Genomic DNA, 6,274 nt, shown 5'->3' with positions numbered 1-6,274 from the left:
AGCCGTTAATATTTTGTAGATGATGCGTTTGTGTTCACAAAAATCTATCCCACAAGTTATCTCGCCTTCAGAATTTTGTGTCACTACTGCTTTAAGTGGAGAGCCCAGCACTTAAAAGGGTAGCCGTTACCGATGTCTGTCGAGATAGCGTGTTCGCCAGCGCTCGCGACCGTCCCCGTCTCAACGGCGCCCCTTATGGTCCCTTGCCCGACGACAGGCCTCGCACGCGGAGCGATGTTATCGCATGTGCCCTTTGCGCGACAGTGACGGCCGGGTCGTTTCAGCTCTGCTTCAACCGCGTTCGTCCCTAGCGCTAGCGCGCATTTACTCGCACGTGAAACAGACGATGCGTAAGCAATGTTATCGGTTTGGACTCTGTACAGATCAGCGGCGACCGCAAAATCCCGCTGACAGTGTCCATATAATTGCTATCGCAGTACCCCCCCCCCACCGCGCGGTCGGCATACTTCATACCCCCCCCCCCCCCCCTGTTGAGTAGATCTCCCGGATTCCGTTTCTCCAAACTTGGCAGGTATGCCAATGGAGCCACGGTGTGAAGCGGCCGTGGAAACGTCACAATATCTTGTGTGAGCACGTGACAAGAAGCTCATACCATGTTGTGGCGTCGAGGTACAGTAGGAACCGAAACTAGCTTTTGAAACATGCTGTAATTACCTTTTCAGGGTGCACTCATGCTGAGCAATATGTTTTCTAGGCTCTTGAGGGCTTGGCCTTTCATTTGACGCAAAAAAACGGATTGAGAATCTTCGTGTCAGTACCCCTTTAAAAGCTTGAAACATTGTTCCTTTGTCCTTTGCATTATGTCGACAAAAACAGTAATAGCTTTAGTTCTTATTGTGAAGTTGTCATTATCCTGTTGTTGTCAGACCACCTCCCCAATTTGGCTTTATCTTTGCTGTGTGCTGCAAAAAAGAAAAAAAAAGCTCACAACTGCCATTATGCCATTACACTGCAAGCAGACAAACTAAGCTGAAGTAGTGCTAGTGTGTGCAATACTATAGCAGTACTGTGTGAAAAACACAAAATCATGGCATTATCTTTGGTCTCCCAAAGGAATACTGAAAGCAACATTTTGTTTAACACTTCCATGTCCCGTTAGATGGCTGTCGACATCATAACAACAGTATGGTTCTAGTGTCCTTTGAACATGCATTTATGCCGTCTTTCAGCATGACCAGTTTTAAATGCATGCCAACACCAGCACAACCTCACTGCCTAGGTTATTCAGAAAAAGTGCCCATTTTATGATGAGAATTGGCTATAGTCATGATACAGTTACGCAGTCAACTGACACGTGTTAGTCGGTCTGGTGAAGTGGCCACACGTGTTGCATTGTTCGCAAACCACACCATGTTCTTGGGAATGAAAGTCGAGTGCATGCTGTACTGGCCATTGTTCTTTTTCGCTCTGAATTCATGTTCAATGCAGCATGAGCTTGGTCCTCTGTTGTCACTTCTTTCAGAGCACTGTGTGATTTTATTTCCACTAACCTTGTTATCCCATTTTTTGGCAAGTTCATTACACTGCTGTGGTGACCACTGCACCACCCATCTGAGAGATGTCACATGACTGCAGGCCCCAATTTTCTTGATGCTTTGAAAACAGTAAAGTCTGTAGCTGGCACTGTATTTGGTGTGTATTTTGAATTTGTTGCATTAAAAGAGTACACTGTCCTGGCACATAAATAGTGCCACATTCAAGAAAATGAGACCTAATGTCACTGCTCTAAATTATTCAGCAGCTACCTAATAAACAATGGGGGAGAAATTTCATCAGTACTTTTTCTGATGCTAACCACTGCTAGTAAAACAATGTGCGATACTGAGCAGTTTTGTTATATAGGTATAGAACACCTACGGTAATTTTTTCTCGTGATTATTATGTGCACATAACAGCAAAACTTTGCGGGATGCAAAATGTTAAATGTTAGAGAATTCTATATTCTCGCTTTGTCTGGGAACATAACCTCCAAATAAAGGTTCCAGCCTGTAGCTGGTACCACAAGCTATACAGTCACCAGCTAGATGAGAAGCATTACAAACTAATAAAGCAGAAATTCGCATTTCTTGTTTAGCCAATGTCCTGTGAACTTTTGCTGTTAGGTGTACACATGGCCAAATAAGCAGGGGCAGCCATGTGCTTGTGGTATACCACTTCCACTGGAGTTTGAACCCATTTTCTTGAGAGGTATAGGCACTTATCACTGTGCTATCAATTAAACCACTGGAACACTCACACTTGGCATTTTGTTTTACTTAGCTACCTTTTTCAAAGCAGACTATGAGAGTCGTGGACTCTGTATGCTGTTATAGTTGACAAGCATAGAGTTGTCAGCATTTCAAAGTAGTCAAGTCAGTGACAATGTATAATGTGCAGTGTAAAAGAATGAAGTGACTTGTAGCGCAGGAAATGCAGACACAAAAGACGGCAGTAGACAACATACCAGCGCTTGTATGTTGTCTCCTGTCTTCCTATGCTCCAAATCATTTCTGATGTGCACCCAACAGACCCAAATTGCCACAATTCTGTAAAAGACTGCTGTTGTCGTCAGTGGCGTAGCCAGGGGGGGGCACACTGGACCCGTGCCCCCTCGAAATTTTTTTTTTGCTATTGCATACTGAGCCCAAAATGACACTTGACCACATCTGCCTGCCCGGCCCCCACTACAAATCAAGGAGGTGCCCCCCCCGAAAAAAATTTCTGCCTACGCCCCTGGTTGTCGTAGTTGATTAAGCACCAAAGTAATTGCAGAAGCCTCTTGATTTAATGTAAAATATCATTTGACAAAGAACAAAAAGTCATAATTTGCACTTGCTTATGTTGTGATGAAAAATTGTTGAACAGGGAATGTTGCTAGAGCCAATGTTTCAACAAGATTTGCATTGTTTATGCCCATATAGTAGTTCTATGAAGGCTGTGTATTAAAAATTTTCTGAAACTTGGGAATTGTCTGCGGTGTTACACACAATTCTACCATTGCAACTTTGTGTCATGGAGGAATGGACTGGTTTGTACAGCCACTAAACCGCTTCACTAAACAATTTAATGTTCTAATAGTACTTCTGTGTATCATGCATGGTGTACATAACTTTTTTACTGAACGCTTGAGGCCAACTGCAACAAAATATCACTTCCACTAAAGTGGCAATAAATGAGTAGCATTATATTGCTGCAGCAAACCTTGTAATGCAGGTAATACTGTAATTTTTATGTTAGCATTCTTTAAGCAGACAATGCATGCACCTGGTGGTGAACAGCTCTTAGTTTGTGTTGGAAACTTCTAGACTTGTGAACCGCTAGCAAAACATTCATTTGTACAAATGAATTTCAAAGGCAAAATTCGTATTTCGAACTCGAGCTTCAATGGGAAAATTTTACGCAGAGGTTGCTGCATATCTGCACTACTAATGCTATGCTTTTATAAATCCTGAATGTTTGTGGCAGTTGGTCCTGTCAATAGACAAGTGACTGCTGTGTTTTTAAGGGGCACTGACACAAACATTTTTGCCTCGCGTTTGTTTGCTGCAGTGTGTGGCTTGGGGCCTGTTAGTCATAACATGGCACATCGTTTGCTGCCGTGCGCAGCAAATAATTAATTATAGGCTCCTCATTACCGACCAGTCTCAGTTTTGGTTTGAGAGAGCTCCAAAAACGACAAGCCGCCGGGTGCAACTATCACCACCACGAAGAGCACACCGAGTCTTCAACAGTGTATTGCACTCCGAGGATCAAATGCAGTTGTGTCATACAGCACTCCACTCCCGTGGCGATTTCAACATCACATCAACTTGCAATCCCTTGGCAATTTCTATTGACAAATGCAATGGTTATGTCATGAGTTATGTCACTTCTGCCTTTTGAAAAGAAAATCGCACATTTCAACTTTGTAATAATGATCTGAAACCAAATAATAAAGTTCCTTGCTCGTCTTTCTTCCAGCAGAGTTTTGATTAGCAAAGGAAAACTCTCGGAGTTCTCTCGAAATAGACAGTTATGGAAGACTCGCACTTATGAATTCCCCCCACCCCCTCCAATAAAAAAGAACATGGACATAAAGGACAGGATAAGTCTTATGGAGAACTAGTGTTTGTTCGACATCTTCATAATTTAATGAGATATCTTAATTACATTAAAAGAAAAAGGTAATCGACAACTACAAATTATTGGCAGGTGCTGTTCTTGTGCAGCTCTTTTACCTTATTTGCAAATAAGCCATTTGCGAAACTTGTACCATACTGTCTTTTTAGGCCTGGAGAGGCTTGGGGTTGTAAACTTCTGTTAATTTTCTTTCTAATTCACAGGTTGTTGGCCATCTCGTCGGCTTAATAAAGCTTATTTCAATGAATCCAGTGGCTGTTTAATTGAAGCTTTGTTGCATCCAGGTTGGCCCCAAATAAAGCCTGATGATCGAAATATCCTCTTATTTAGATGTATTTATTTGATATGAAGTGCAACTTATGAGGGCTAAGTCATAGAGTTTCTTGCAGTATTGTCAGAAAAAGTATTTGTGACAAGGCAAACATTGTTTAATCAGGGTATTGCATGCAGTGTGTTTAGTTCAATGGAGTTCTGCCTGTGGCATGTAACACACATAAACATACAAACAGCTTGATTGGTCACACTTCGACAACAAATAGTGTCCGTGGGTCATGGTAATCAGTTTGAATTGTCTTCCTGGTATGTAATCACGCGCACACAAACACAGAATAACCGCTCATGAGTGGCAGTGACATCAAATGGTAAATATTTTTAGGTAATCATTGACGTGTGAATGCAAGAAAAATGCTTTGCACCCGCAACGCGAGGCTGTTTTAAAGGGACTAACAATTGATTTTTCTCACCCCAGTCTCTTAAGGTGCAATGAAAAGCTCCCCCTTGGTAGAGATACTTGCAGTAAGCAGAATTTTTCGTTCTGAGAAGCCACTGAAAATGTACGAGTCCTTCCTCCAGCAACGCTGAGAAGCGATAGCGATGCCGATAGCACTCCTCGCAAACTGTTGATTACACTCAACGTTCTGCTTTCACAGGAGTGAGTGCAACTGCAGTTAACCACCTTCCAATAATACTTTGACTTGGGCGAGTTGGTACACATTTTTGACGAAGAAAGGAGACACAGACAAAACGGCGCTCGTCTGTGTTCTCTGTGTCTCCTCTCTTTGTCAAAATCGCACTGCATTCGTCCAAAGTAACCACCTTCATTTTGACATTTTCAACCGTTTTAAATATAAAAACCGGTAGAATAAATTTTACAAACACTCATCGTCATGTAAGTCCCTTTATTGCTGCGCTGTTTTTAAAATGAATGCAAACCAACTTGCCCAAATTTCCGTTCTCTTCCCTTTACCACCTCGCGAGATGCACCCAACAGAATACCCTGCGCGCTGCCCATGGTGCTCTGAGAAACCCACATTAATACACATTACATGGACTTGCCGGCCATCCCCGGCCATCCCCGGGGGGTTGGCCATCCCCGGCCTGCCCCCCGTTGACCAAGCTAGTGTGGAGCGGTGGGAGGAGTTGCTGGCCAGCGATAACCTTGATGATCAGATCAGTTTGATCGACAGGGCATGCAGGGCGGCAACTGCCTGTGGCGTCCTGGACTGAGGCAGCCAGCACTGCTAGATGGTACTTGCGGACCAAGCATCACAAACCCCTTTCTGTTAATGTTTTTCCTCCTCGCGAGATCGCGAGCCAGGCGCTCCTTGTACTTCTCCGACTGGTCAAAAGCCATGTAAAAAGCTAAACTTTCGTGCTGCCGCGCATGAGCATCGGATCGTACGGCAAGCGAAAGTGACGCCACTATTCTGATTTCCACATTTTAAGTTACAAAAGATTATAATAAAAAAATGTGTACTGCATTTCGACACTAATATAGAGACAATTAACGGCGTACGCCAGTAAAAAGTCACGTCATAGCCATCATATGCATCTTCGCTTTTTTGCCGCATGGGGCGCCAAAAATCATTTTAGGCGACTTCCGTGAAGAAATAAAAATTATAAATCCGTGGTTAATGAGAAAAACAGATGATTTTCCCACTAGTGGGTTTATCTCAATTCGTGTACCGAGCGGTTGTCTGTCCCTTTAACGTTTCGGTTTTGTTTGTCGCTGATTTTGACAGCGTCATACAGTATCGAGTCAGCAAATGTCTGTTTATCATTTTTTCGCCATGAATTTATTGGGCTGAACCTTAATACTTAGTTGTTGCGCCATAATAATAATTTGCCTGCAAAACAACGCCAAGCTGGGGTGCAG

At 43.1% G+C, this 6,274-nt stretch overlaps 1 long non-coding RNA gene across 1 annotated transcript; it reads left to right on the top strand.

The window, feature by feature from the left end:
• The first annotated feature begins 475 nt into the window (after window positions 1-475).
• Window positions 476-2,967, top strand: LOC125758005 (uncharacterized). The gene is made up of 2 exons (XR_007415688.1): window positions 476-2,571; window positions 2,747-2,967. It is a non-coding gene; the product is annotated as an uncharacterized LOC125758005 (long non-coding RNA).
• Window positions 2,968-6,274: the final 3,307 nt, after the last annotated feature.

This window comes from Rhipicephalus sanguineus, chromosome 4 (genome assembly GCF_013339695.2).
Source record: "Rhipicephalus sanguineus isolate Rsan-2018 chromosome 4, BIME_Rsan_1.4, whole genome shotgun sequence".
Lineage (NCBI taxonomy): Eukaryota > Metazoa > Arthropoda > Arachnida > Ixodida > Ixodidae > Rhipicephalus > Rhipicephalus sanguineus.
This window is presented reverse-complemented; position numbering and strand designations above follow the sequence as displayed.